Source organism: Empidonax traillii, unplaced genomic scaffold (genome assembly GCF_003031625.1).
Source record: "Empidonax traillii isolate 1590-97213 ecotype Southwest subspecies unplaced genomic scaffold, ASM303162v1 scaffold60:size2069287, whole genome shotgun sequence".
Taxonomy (NCBI): domain Eukaryota; kingdom Metazoa; phylum Chordata; class Aves; order Passeriformes; family Tyrannidae; genus Empidonax; species Empidonax traillii.
The window spans coordinates 90,953-106,348 of NW_020955253.1; positions in this window are offsets into that span (position 1 = coordinate 90,953).

Sequence of the window (15,396 nt, forward strand, 5' to 3'; positions counted from 1 at the left end):
ATTGAATTGGTATTTTGAATCCAATTTAAAGTAGAATAATCTAAAAAATTTTTATATCAAGTCTACAAGATTAACAAAAAATAATAACTTTATATACTTTTCCCATTCTACAACATAAGAAACTCTAAAATGTAAGTAGAATATGAACTCAAAATAAGAAACTGTACATACTTTAAATTTATTTTAAAAATTCACAAGTCCCAAAGATTGAAATACAACATCTACATATTCAAAGACTTTTCAGAATGTCTTAAAGTATTATTTCAGAATTAAGAGTTTTGAAAATGTGTGTGTCACTACCTTTATTATTTACATTTGTATATCAAAAGCAGACAAAAAAAATGTTGCACCCTTTCTGAGGTTAGTTCTTGAAATATTTTTGGGCACAAAACATAATTCTGCTCTTCAGGTATCATGGAGGCTACAGATAGTATTAATATTTTCCCACTAATAAAGCCCACAATTCTGAAAATCCTTTTGAAAGTGAGAGTGCATATAATGTCTATTTTTACAAACTTAAAATGTCATTGGTGTTTTAAAATGTTTGTCTAATGTTTGTGCCTTTGTACGTAACTAAAGGTAAAAATAAATCTATTACATATAATAAATATTCTGTGTTTCTTTTCAACTGTTATGGAAAATGAGAAAGTGTGAGTGTCAAGTGACTTGAAAATAATAGAAGTTTGGCATTTCACCCTGACAAAGCAGTTTGCTTCAGACTTATCAAACCCCTGTCAAGAACAAAAGGCAATTTTTGTAATAGGCATTTGAGTACATAACCTAGGCTTTCTAAAACAGAATGACATCAAGTGCCTTCAAAACTAAACACCTAAACCTGCTCTCTTTAGCACGTCAAACATGCTCATTACAAATGTGTGAAAATTGGAAATGCAGATATAAGAACTGTTATGTTACAAGGAAGTCATGGAATGTGACCTGATGCTAAAACTTTGGGGGAAGTTCAATGATATTGCATCATCATGTAGTGTTATTTTGAGAGGTCTGAAGTTGGATGTGACTTTGATAGAATTAGAAGGTAGGCCTATTTAATTGCAAGTACCAACCTATAAGAAAACATTTACATCAATGTAACATAAAGGAAACTACGATTTTCAGTTAATGCAGATTCTGAAATCCTTGACCCCAATAGAGGAGAAAAATAGGAAATCTCATCCTACAGTCACTTCAGTCTGGGAGAACTGAATATAGAGTTTTAAATGTGAGAGGAAGATACAATTCTTCCTATGGCGTGCTCAAGGCCAAATTCCTTATCTCAGTAGGGTTTCAGTGATTCATGGCACAAATCCTTAACAAAGTGTCCAGCTGAAGAACAACCCACTTAATCCTCTGCCTTCAGAATGACATAGCCAATCAATCATGCTAGCTCGATGCTGCTATGCCTCTCAGCTGTGTCTAGACTTTTCTTACATAAATTAAAAGCCAAAAGCAGACATGGCATTTATTTTTAGATGGAGAGAGAGGTAGGAAGTGTGACCTCATAGGCTTGTTATCTCGACTCTTAAGATACTGATGAACAGGTGTGAAAAGCTTTCCTCAGCTATGCTACTGCTTCATTAACAGCAGCGATAAAAACTTATGAAACTGTAATACTCCACAGGAGGAAGCCAAGAATTGCCTTTGAAAACACACATATTAATTTATATGGTACTTTCGTATCACTTGTTACACGACAAATTTGATCTTTTGGTCTTTCAAGTGTTGCCAACAATCTGGAACTTTAAAAATTTCTCTAAATCAGTTAAGAGAAACTATGCTGCTTTCATCAACTAAATAGCTTCTCTAATTTTTTTCAACCACATTTCATCACTTAAAAAATTAGACTAGCACTTTTGTTCAGTTCAGAAGCATGCTATTGAAATAAACCCTGTGTTATTCCCACTGACTGCATTATGGTTCATATCACACAACAACTTCAGAGTGTTTTCCTTTAGGATGAAATTCAGCCAGAATTTGTTTTCTGGGAGCACTGCTAATGCACACCAACCACTAATGGGAACTCAGTCCATAGAATCAAAATAGAACTGAACAGACCATCCCTGAAACATGTATAAACAAAGGTACCAGATCCTCAGTACCAATTGATCTCCTCCACTGCATCACGATGCCTTCTAAAGCACCCAAAGCTTGAAGCACTGCTTGCAAGCTTTATAGAGGAAAGGTTTCTTAAAATAAATTAAATTACTGACTGCTTATCCAGTCTCAGAATTTGAACCGGTTTCAGATATTTCAACGCTCAGAGTTGTTTGATCAAGACTTACGGTTCAAATTTCTATAAACCATATCAAAGGAAACAACTGTGCAGCTGTGCAGATCTGACTTGCTTGTAAAACACATGCACTTGATTTAAACTCCATTTTAGGGGGCTTTTACACAAGGACAAGACCATTATTTACCTAGTGCATTCAGACATTTATAAATAAAATGGTGGGAAATAAAACACATGTTGGCCTGTATCCAGCAAATTTTATCACTAAAGGCAATGTACGCTGCAGATTTGCCAGTTTCTGTTTCTTTTTTTAAACGTCTGTCATCCAAGAAGGCTATTCAGATAGCTTCTTTTGAAATTGTTAACAAGATATTTCCACAGATTATTCCTTTTTAGCTTAACGCATGAAGTTTTGAAATAAAAAGCATACAGGTCTTCAGTTTATGGTCAGTGCCACCGACATATTGCCTCCACAGCATAAATAATATGATTTACACAATGTCTGAGTTCACAAAGGATTTTGTTTCTATATATGGTAAAGCACACATTTGTTTTAGCATACTCAGTGAGTGGTTTTAGTTACATGCACCCTACCTAATTCATCCTCTCTTGGCACACCAGAGCAAAGGCCAGTAAAGCTTTTAGGAGAGTCTAGAAAAAATCATATTACTCTGGGGAAAAAATGCTCTCTTTGGCACAGGCTAGAACAGTTGACCAAAATAAAACTTGAAAGAAACACTGTATCATGCAGTTCATGTGCTGACAAAATTACAGGAGTGATATAGTGACAAAGCACAAAACACAGAAACTGTAGAATAGTTAAAGATTATTACTAATTACTCAGAAAACAAAATATTCACTAAATAACAATAGGATTCTGAGGGAAAAAATATTTTGTAAGATTTTCACAGTTTTTATTTTCATGACACTGTTCAAAACCAGATTTAAACAGATGTCTCATTCTCTGGTTTGTTTTTTTTAATCTTTTTAGTATGTATTTGATTTAAGAGATTTTTAATTATCCTGCTAAACCAGCAGCTTATATAACGTCAAATAGTTAAATAATAATTAGACCAGATATACTAAAGAGATATGACTGGAACAATATGTTCAAGGGTAACAAAACAAAACAAAAACACAAACCAAACAAACACACACCCCCCCCAAACAAAACAAACAACCAAAAAAATAAAATCAACAGGTAATACATGCAGCCAAATTATCTTCACACATTCAGGCCAAATCAAGTTTCTGTATCACAAAAAAGAGCAATATTCTGATTTTATGCAAAACCTGTAGGGCATCAGTAGCAACACTTATAAGTGTTATAACACAAGTGTTGCCATTGGCAAGCAGCACAAGGCACAGAAATATTCAGTCACAAACCACAAAAATATTCAGTGTATTTGCACAGAGAAAGGAATCCAAGTTTCCCAGCACTAGCTGTGCAACCAGGGTGATTACAAGGTGCTTGCAGACTGTGCAGATATAGAAAGCACAAGCATAGGTAGTTTTCTGTGAGGAGGAGTAAATCCCAAAGAGAATCTGTGATTGCACAAATGACAGTCTTTAGCTCTACTTATGGGCAAAATAACCTTTTTATATATTGGTTATTTCATTTGTGTAGAACTCATTCAATTCTGTAATTATAAATGAATGCTATCTATTTACTAATCATATTTACAGATGAAATATCTCTCATCTGCAGTGTCACAAATAATTCTCACCACTGCTCTACTCTGTGGAGTTTGGACTTCTAAAATTTTTACTTCTACATCTTGCACATTTAAGAAAGTTAAGAGTGCAAGAAAACTGACAAATATGAGAGAGTTAACTAAGAGACTTCTATTTTGGCTTTCTAAAATTTTCCAAGAATTGCATTCCTTTCTGCTGTTTCACTGTTGCAAATTGCCTCAATTTCATTTTCCTTTCACTGTAAGAATACCCCTATCTTCCAAATCATGGTCAGTTTTACAGAGAGCCCCTATTCACTGCTCTGGATCTCTTGCACCTGTTTGCCAGTTCAAAACCTTACACAAGTAAGGTGAAAACTAGGAGGTGAAAGCTTTAATTGTTTCCAAATTAAATTCTCTCACTCTCTGCCTTACCTTATCCTATATTACAAGAACACTCAGAAGCAGAGGTGTTGCAACTGTACCAGCCACTACACTGAGAATAATAAATAATTGGTAGCGCACAGTTTAAAATTCAGATTCAGCAGGCAAGGCAATAACAGTATGGAAGGGAAAGTGGCATGATGCCTTACAAACATTTTTCCACACAAGATTGATGGAGGTTGTAATAAAGAAGCTCTAAGAATCCCACAGTGAAAGAAAATGCATAAATAACCAATCAGCACAAAGAAAGAACACACAGGGCAAAACGTGTGAAAACTAGTTATACACCAAGACACCAGCTAGATCCTTTATCAGCTGATCTAGTTTCTGGCTCATAACAATTTCTCTCTTCCCTAAACACAAATGAATGGGAAAAAATGAGAAGCATGCAGAAGGATCCTGCACTGTGTTAACAGGAGTAGTTCTTTAAACTTCTGCTTGACTACACAATCACAGGGACTTTGAGTGACTCTTTGATCTTAATACAGGATTATAATTCTAAAAATGATCAGTTGTTTCTTCTCTGACTCATAATTCACCTAACCTTTTCCATTCTCACTCTGGCTCATTATGAGATTCTTCTCTATGAGTACATACACCACCTGGCTCTGGTAATTGCCTTCTCTACATACTTCCTCTTCTTTGCTTACTAACTGGTCTTTTTGAATCCAAAGCTACTTTCACCGTTGACAGAGTATGAAAGTGTAGCCCTTCAGAAATGGTGCACTGACTCACAGTGCTGTTTTTCCTTACAAGTTCACAAAAATGCCAAAGAGATCAGTTCCCTTATTAAGTGTGGAGTTTTAATGACCTTGTAGACATTGTTCTCTGAAAAACACACCTAAACACAGATGGGGCTTTTGATGTCTGTTAGCAAAATTTGTAACAGTTATTGTCCTGCTATAGGCAGAACTAAGGACTGAGTAAAATATGCTTTACACTGGTAGCATCTGGGCCAATAACAGGCTGTCAAATCAATCATGGCTCTACTGTGGCATGTAAGGGAAAAAGGCAAAACCTTTGAGGCATTCAGAATGCAGTGTTGTACTGGATCTCACTGCTTATTGCCCAGAGGCTTTTCATGGCAATTAAATTTCCTGGAAACAAGGTCTCCTCCTGAATGCTGAAAGGGCTCAAACTCATGTTCTCACCCAAATACAAGAGATAATACAGTGATCTGAAAGTTGGACAATCTCTTTTTTCCCACCATTCCAAGGTCAGACAAAAATGCTAAGTGTCTGACATTATATTTAACTCACCAATAACAGAGGATACTGGATGCATGGTAAAAACTCATTCACAGAGTAGAATAATATGAATAGTTACACTCATACAGATTCCTATACGAAAGTGGGTAAATTTGCCGAAGTTGTGACAACAGAATCCTCTTTTGAATTTATATCTTAAATGCCCCTTTCCTTGATACTTCAGACATCCCCAAAGAGGTCGATTTACTTAAACTGACAGCTCTGACTCATACATTGCTTTTCAAGTTAGAGAACCAAACTGACATTTGCAAATATTTAGCAGATTTTGTCTCTATGATCAGCCGGTCAGATCCTGATGCCTCACATACTTGTATAATCATGGTTATCATGTTTCAATAAACCTGTCTAGCTTGCACCTGTTCAAAGGTTGGTGAAACATGTCTACTCATCGCCTCACAATAACCAAGAAGTGACAGCTGTCCCTGTAGCTGATTCTAACATTTCTATCATAATGAGGGACACAGACAAATGCCATTAGCTATTCATATTTAGCCCATATTTCCATAAGAAGATTCATGGGGCTATAAAGACCTGAGTCATGCACTCTCAAGATAGATTGGCATCTGATATCACAAGTTATGAGAATGATGGACTGTTTCCGGATACATCTCTCCTCTTTTCTTTCTTTTTCCTTTTATTAAAACCAGTTAGTGAATAACTGTTGCTGACTGTTTTTGTGAAAGCTATTTTTAGGGAAGAGACAATCAGTGTCAAAAACCAATTAAGGAACATACTAGTAATCCTTGGCACTTCTTGCACCTTCAAACTGAAAGAGTAATGCCTGCCATTTTTCTAAAGCTTCGTATTAGATGATGTTGAAATGTTTTGTAAAATAGTGCTTTGTAATATTTTTAAGGGTGGGGAATGCATTCAGTGTCAGTTTTTAAAAAGATACCAGTTCTCATTTTATTAAAACTATTAGCCTCTAATCATACCAGTTTATTGGAATCTTTGTAAAAAGAAAATTAAAAAAAAAAAAAAAAAAAAAAAAAAAAAAAAAAAAAAAAAAAAAAAAAAAAAAAAAAAAAAAAAAAAAAAAAAAAAAAAAAAAAAAAAAAAAAAAAAAAAAAAAAAAAAAAAAAAAAAAGGCAGGGAAAGGACTATTCTCCTCAGATCTTCAAGAAAAAAACAATTTACCTTCATCTTCAGAGAATGTCTCTTTCCCTTTAAAATTACTACCTTGTAAGAAGTAAGGGAAAGTACTAACTTATAGATTCATCAAAAAAAGATATGTTGAAATTTATCTTTCTTTTTTATCAGAACTTGTTCTACAGTTTATATATTCTTGCCGAGGCCAGGAATAAATACTCTTTATTAAGGAAAAAAAAAAAAAAAAGAGTTACTGACTTTATCTAAGATCAAGTTTTAGCTCCACATCCAATTCACTTATCCACAAAGCAGAAATTATTTTCTATCAAGTGACTAAGCAATTATATACTTCCATCCCACAACTTTTCTTTTTTTTTTTGACCAAAACCTTTAACATTAGGTTCCACGTTCACCTGCTGCAGCACTTCCCAGCTTAAAAGTGATCCAGCAGCCCTCAGCTCTTAAGGCCAATGATGGGGAATGAGACGAGTGGGCCACTCTAGGTACCACACAAGCACAATGGCATCTGCATTGTCCCGTTCAGAAACTAACACCAAACCATCTCCTGGGGCACACAGGGGATCTTCATCACTTGTACACAAAGCCTGGGACTGTGTCACAAGGGTTCTGCTGAGAGGTTTTTTCCCTGTTCCTGTATTGGTGGCCAGAAAAGTCCTGGTCCAGCAAGCTCTCTGAAGGTCTTTAGACTGGTAGCATACAACAGGATTAACTCTGACTGAGATTCACACACATACTTCCAATAATACTAACTTGATGTGTATGTCAGTTCCTGAACTTATTAGATGAATTTTTCTTGCATCACTAGTTCTTTCTTCTTCCTATTGCACCGCTTTGAAGCAAAGCCAAGCCTTCTGTTGTCTCCTAGACCTTTCATGGTATAGTATCATTTTTTACAACTTAACAAACATTTTGTAAGTTATTTTTGACAAAACAGCCCAATGTAAAAAAAAAATAAAATCCTACTTGATTTCCTAGCACAGCTAAAGGAAAATCTGAAATGCTTGAAACAAAGATCAAAACCATTAACTGTTAAAAAGCCATTCCCAAAAATTTAAGGGCACATTTCGCCATCAGGGACTCCCCCCAAAAAAAGGTTCTGATTCTAGCTCATGGAAAAGCCCTGAAGAAGCAACTCTAGAGACAATGTTGGCACTAATCTTAGAATAGGATCCATAAAACTCTCCAAAATTGCAAACGGGACAGATTACAGCGACAGATTTTATGTTCTATTAATTATGGATCGCACACATAACCCAAAACTTGTTTTTCTCCTTATGATGTCACAAAAATTAAAAACAAAAACAAAAATAAATTTATTTCTCAGTTGGTAAGAAGCTAAATATAAGATTTGTGTTCCTTGGTGTTGTGTAATACTGCTGGACTAATTCCAGACACTAAACTCCTCAGCTGTCCCTTGACAGGTGTAAAATGGTTTCACTAACTTTGTACTTCTGCAAAACCACATTAGAACTATTCAGAGAACCTGAAGACCTTGAGTATTACAGCTATGTCATTTTTACAGACTGAGAGTCATGACCCCAACTTAACTCTCTTACCTACATAACTGCAAACTACCTGTCAAAAATGATGTTCAAATAGACAATTATCAATGCCTTTGTCAGTCTGTGGAACTGTGATCCTCTGATGAAATAAACACTTGCGTAAACTTTCAGTCCCATGACTGAATATTAAAGAAGTCAAATTTCTTCAACATCTCTCATCACTAAACATGTTAACCAATTATATTACATAAACCCAAGACTGTGCAACGTGGATTCTCCTGAGATATTTCTTCCCTGTTCCTGCCTTGGTGGAAGAAAAAATGTCCCAAGTTATTATGTTACAGATTTAAAATTTGAACGTGAAATAAAAAGGTTGAGTTTGAATTTGTTCTTCCACCAACATAATCCTGCCACATCTCTAGCTTTTATGCAATACAGGGTTCAAAAAATATCTCTAACTTCAACCAATCAACTGTCATACAAGCTTTAACAAGGAAGGAAGGATGGGAGAGAGAGAGAGAAAGAGAGTAAGAAAGAGAGAAAGAGAGTAAGGAAGAGAGAAAGGAAGGGTGAAAGGAAGGAAGGGAGCAAGGAAGCAAGGAAGGAAGGAGGAAAAGAAAGAATGAAGGAAAAGAAAGAAGAAAGGAAAAGCAAGAAGGAAGGAAAAGAAAGAAAGAAAGAAGGAGGGAAAAGAAAGAAAGAAAATGAAAAGGCCCTCCGAGGGCTGAGCGGGCCATGCGCAGGGGCTGCCTCCAGCACTGACGGTGGCGGGGCAGCAAAGCCTTTCCGTGCCTTCTTTCCCGGCTTTCCTCCGCCACCCTGCGGGCTGTCAGGCTAGTGATCCCCAGCAGCCTCCGGTGGGGACCGGCCTCGATGGGAGGAAAAAGATGACGGAGAAGGGCTGTCCCGCCTCCCTCAGGGACCTTCCAACACTAATACTTCTGTTGATGATCCTGTCCCGTGCCAGGAACGGCAGCAGGACTCAATCCAGAGCAGCAGAAAGAAACAATTATGTGCTTCCTCAGGCAGAACAGCAAGGCTGAATTCATAGGATATCCTCTTGGAGAACATGGCAGCACTTATGGCTGTCAGGAAACTGGGGAAGAGGGGTAAATAGAGATGACGTGCTGGTAAATAGAGGTGACTCACTTCCTAACAGTCTGCTTGTGGTCTGGCTTTGGACAGTGCTTGATGTTGGTCGTTTTGAGGTCAACAAAATTAAAGATTACATATTTTTAAAACTGTTCTTAGACAACATAGATGAAATAAAGCACAAGTTGTATTTCCACTACAGGGAAACAATCACAGTAGTTTCACTGTTGGCCACGTGACATAACTTGGATAATACATACACTGACATTCACTTCAGAGCGTATGCACTTCCTCCCTCTGCAATATATAGTCAGTTTCCAGGCCAAATTACTCACTAGAAAGTATGCTTTCTAAACATACCTTTTAAAATTCCAGCTAAGCAATAAGATGAAAATATATGTAAAAATATAACACTGGACTCAATAAATAAACTATTTATTGTAGTCTTATATTTAGAAACAAAATATTGAATTTTCAAAAATTAAAGAGATAGGATTGCCCTATATAGTTGAATTTCACTTTTTCACATTTTATTTGCTTTGTTTAACAATTTAGAGTCTAAAAAAGTGCACCCTTCATTTCACTTTTTTGCACCTAATAAGGTATCAGCTGTGCAGTCTTGTAGTTCTTTACATCCAATGATGTGAAATGAAAATTAAGAGAAGCTTACTGGATTTTTGTAGAATATCACCATAAAAATTGCAAGAGTTTTTGCAAAAATGAAAAAAAATGTGGTACACCCTGTCCAGTAATTAAATTTAAGAATTTGCATCTTTGTAAAGTAGGATTGATTTCAATAGAGCTCTGGGTGAGAGCAAGAATCTACACTAGCAAATCCAATTATAGGATTATGGTCCAAATATCGGAAAATAAGCTTTCCATTGGAAGGTACAAAAAGAACTGTAGTTCAGTGGGGAAGTAGATGTTTTGCAAAATATCTTACCACATTTCTTAAAATCTATGACCTATGAGCTTCATATTTGTAATAAATTCAGTTTACAATTCCCATTCTGTTAAACCTAGGAATAATGAACCAAAATGAAAACAGTCTTTAAAATTCTCATTTTAGTAGTGGAGAATTTTAAATACTAGTTCAAACTTCTTTCCATGGAATTTACGTTGGATATGTTTAATGAATCCATTGTAACTACATGTGTGAGCACAGAGTGTTAATGCACAATCAGTACCTCCCTTTCAGGTTTGAGACCTATTTCACACACAGTTGGGGTTTTTTTCCCCACTAAAACTATTTAATTTGGAACATGAATGTTTGTTCTGTTGATAAAACAATAATACAAACAATTAAACTGATAAGAAGGTTGCTCAGACCAACATACCATCCTTTTTCCCTTTTACGCAAGTGTATACGTGGCAAGTCATTCTTCCTTCCATTGGTGCTGGTGGCTTTGGTGTACCAAAAAATTACTTCTGTTTCTTTCTTAGTTTCCATTAGTCATGATGTACTGGATTTTCATGGCAAGGTTTTAGTGAAGGAGGGGGCAACAAGGGATGGCTTCTGTGAAAGCTGCCAGAAGCTTTCCCTGTGTCTAATGGAGCCAGTGCCAGCCAGCTCCAAGACTGAGCCCATCAGTAATGGCAGTAAGGCCCCAGGGCTAACCTAGTTAAGAAGGGAAAAAAGTCATTGTGCAGGAGCAATTTCAGTAAGTGGAGAGAGAAGTGAGAATATGTGAGAGCAACAGCTCTGCAGACACCAAGGTCAGTGCAGAAGGAGGGGGAGGAGGTGCAGCCTATGGAGGACTCCACATTTGAACGGGTGGATGCCCAGAGGAGGCTGTGACCCCCTGGAAAGCCCACACTGGAGCAGGATCCAGGCAGTGACCTGTGGATGCATGGAGAGAAGAGCCCATGCTGGAGCAGGTTTGCTGGCAGGACTTGTGACCTTATGGAGGACCCACGATGGAGCAGTCTGTTCCTGAAGGACTGCATCCCGTGGGAAGGGACCCATGCCAAAACAGTTCATGAAGAAAGGCAGCCTGTGGGAAGGACTCATGTTGGAGAAGTTCATGGAGGACAGGAATGACAGAGAGTCTTTGGTGGCCACACAGTGTCCAGCCAAGGTGAGCCCACCACAAGTGAAAGGCAACGTGCTTATCTACCTATAAACATGCACTGTGTTCCACAAATCTCCTCTAACACTGCACAGTGACATGTTCATAGTTTAGAATCCTTTTTGAGTGCCATTGTTCAAAAGCTTCACAGGCTTAAATTACCTCATGTTATGTCTGCCAGCAGAGGGAGCCGAATTTATTCCACAAACATAAGGGAAAACCAGATGTTTTTTTAACAGGCCTTTTTACATTTTTGAAGTCAGAAAAGAATAAAAAACAATAATTTTTCAGTGACATCTGTACAGCATGATTTCTAAGGTCTCTATATATAGAGAGACCATATATACATATATATATGAGAGACCACATGTATATATATATATATATATATATATATATATATATATATAGCCAGATCCATATAGCCTTACAGAGTAACCTGAATTTGCAGAAGAGAGTAGTAATGAATTTTGAAAGCCAGGTTCCTCATACATTTCTTACCTTCTTTTCAATAATTCATTTCTTCACTTATTCCATTATTTTATACAGCAATAAACAGCTGAGCTAATCACTTTCGATAGACAGCAAACATAAAACAAGAACTTCAATTAAAGCAACTTACTTTGTCACATTCAAAGTTGTTACGCTCGTAGCAGGTCTGCTTTTAGATCAAGGAAGATGATGAAAAATCACTCGTTCTTCATTTTTTATGGCAGCTTTAGATTTTGAACAGCAAAGATCAGCAGAATGCCTTAGGTAAGGATCAAATGTGCCTCCCTTCGTACCACCTGGTTGAAAAAAAAGGGCCTTTTTGAAGTGCCCATTTACAGTATAACTGACTTAATCAAAATATTTTTCATGCAAAAACAAGTAAGAATACTTAAAAGCAGACTGCTATATACTTATATATATTTAAAAAAAATCCAAATATTCCTTAAATTTGCAATGTAAAAGTTAGGGGGAATTTTAGTCACTATTTTGATGAATTACTAGTTTTCTATGTTCTTTTGTAAGTCTGGATTATGAGGAAAGGATCTTAAAAATGCAACAGAAAAAGTATAAACTCGCTAAAATGAGCTATGTTGGTGGGGGAAAGAAAAAAAGGGAGTTCCTATGTTAGTTTGCTAGTAGGGATTGTTACAGACAGCACAGTTTCAGCATTATAATCAATAAACTTTCTGTCATATAGGATTGAACACAGCTTTGGCTTTTCCTGAAAAAGTATGTCCACCAATACTACAAGAGTGACAGATTTTAAAAAACATGCAGAGACATAATTAATTCTTTGCAATCCCAAGAACAGCTAAACCCCCTAGTTTGCTGAAGCTGCATTCCTGAGTAGTGCAGCAGTAAGCAATTCAATCAACAATAAAGCAATTTTTACTATAATAACTCACACAGCAGAGAAGGAAAGTGTGCCATAGCTTAGGAAGTACATATAATTTAAATATTCAGGAAAAGCATATATGGTGTGAAGGACAGGGATCCTGAATCTTCCCATGGGAGCCATGGGATCACCACTGTCAGCCAGTCAAGGTGCTGACTTTCTAGCAGCTAACAATATTTATTAGATTTACAAGATTTATTAGATTTATGAATTTACATGAAAAAAAGAACAATTTTTTTTATATAGCATCTAGGATAATGAGGTCCCATTCTTCTGACAACAACATAGAAATATTATTGTGCTTTCAATTTTGGCAGTGTTTGGTCATCATGGCACTGTAGCTTATGTCTCCAAATAAAAAATTAATGTCATATCCTTAACTTGTGTGGGATACTGCCAGATGTCTCAAAGAAAAAATAATAAATGAACAATATTAAACCATTTTTATACAAGATGGTTATTCATTTGTTTCCCTTCCTCCAGTTTGTAAATAAACATTAGTGATTTCAAGCTAAAGGAAATCCAGAGGGAACAAAAAGTTAATTTAAACTTATTAGTTTACACTTACTCTCTAGTAATAAATAATCATATCACTAATACATAATAAACCAAAATATTTTTACCTTTGCATTTATTCTTTCTACTTCATCAGGTTCATGCAGATGTTGTTCATCCATGGTAAGGTCTGCATAAATGTAAAAACAAAATTCATTACTTGGGTATTCAAACCTCAAGAACCATTTAATAAAATACTCTGCAAGAAGCAATACTGTGAAGTTACCCATATCCACTTCCTTTCTTTCTTGAACTAGTATAAAACTTCTTTCCAGGAGGAATGTATCTTTCACTGGCTTTCAGTTGTGGACTGAAGTACACATATAAGCCTCCTATGATTCCATAAGAGCTGACAAATCACATCTAAAATAGCCAAGGACGGTTTTGAGTACAGAACTCACACATAGCCTGTCCCATCAGAAATAGCACACTTATAACTCTGCTGGTTTTGGCTGGTTAATTTGGTTCATTTTCTTCCCCGTGGCTACTACGGGGCTTTGTTTCGGATTTATGCTGAACACAGAGCTGATAAGATACAGATGTCTTTTGTTACTGCTGAGCAGTGTTTTCACAGAGCCAAGGCCTTTTCTGCTTTTTGTACTGCCGCACTGGCAAGGACACTGAGGGTGCAAAGGAAGTTGCGAGGAGACACAGCCAGGACAGGCGACCCCAGCTGACCAAAGGGTTGCTCCACACCGTAGGACATCATGCCCAGTACATCGAGTGGAGGAAAGAAGAGGGACATTTGGAGTGATGGCATTTGTCTTCCTAAGAAATCGTCACACGCGGTGCGGCCCTCGGGATGGCTGAATGCCTGCCTGCCCGTGGGAAGCAGTGAATTAATTCCTTGTTTTGCTTTGTCTGTGTGTGTGTCTTTTGCTTTGCCTAATAAACTGTCTTTAACTCAACCCACAAGCTTTCACTTCTTTTCCCAGTCCTGCTTATGGGAGAGTGAGCAAGCTGGCTGGGGTTAAACAACGTGAATATCCAGAAAGCTCTGAGAGATTTGTATCACACAGTAGCCACATCTGTCATGTGAGTGCAAAGCAGAAAAACCGCAGCATCACAGCAGTGGAAACACATCTAATATACTAGATTTTATACATTTTATTGTAGTAACTAATATATTGGAATACTGCGTAGGATGGAAGGTCTAGGCATATTTTGCTTGTGCTAAGCACCTGAGATAGTATGCAGAAGTTTTAAAAAGCTTGAAGTTTCGGGGTTTGTTTTTGTTTGGGGGGGGTTGTGGGTTTGGGGGTTTTTTTTGTTTAATTGGGGTTGTTTGGGATGGGGTTTTTTGTTTGGCTTGTTTTTTTGCACCGTGTGGAGGTTCATACTGTATTGGGTAACCTCAGTGGTGTTCCTCCAACCAAAGGGCCGGCGACAGCAGAGAAAGAAACTACCTGAGATGACAGAAAACTGACCCCTGCCCACTAGCTGAAGGGCTCGCTGTTATGAAGCTAGTTGGCGTTATTGAGGAGGAGGATAGGAGTAATTTATGGAAAATAAACAGACCTGGAATTAAATTCTACAGTGTAACGCACAGAGCACTGATCAAGGCAATTAATGGGGAGGATTTCTGGGCCTCAGCATCTTGATGCGACTGAGCAGGTGGATGTGAACGAGTCAGGCCTGGAAGCAGGAGTAATGCGAAGCAGAAGGCGGGCAAGTGGGATTCCGGAGCGTCTTCCAAGGAATTTGCAGAAATGGTGAGCAGGTACCACAGTCTTGCCGCAGGGCACTGATACCAGACGGACTGGGCTCAGTGCAGCTACGGTCGCCCAAGCTAAAGAAGGCTCAGCTCTACGCAGTCGGCCGGGAAGCGCGGCAGGACTGCAGCGAAGGGCAGGGAAGGGCAGGGAAGGGCAGGGAAGCCGGGTGACTCCAGAGGGACCCGTGCGGCACCGTGGCCCCTCCTGCCCGGCCGTACGAGAAGGAAGCCAGAGCCACGTCCACAGCCCGGCAGGGTCACAGCGCTGCAGTGCGGGGCCGCGGTCGGGGAGGCGGGGACGCGCCGCCACCGGGATCTGCTCCCCGCCCCTTCCCGGCGGGAGCGCGCGTGCGCC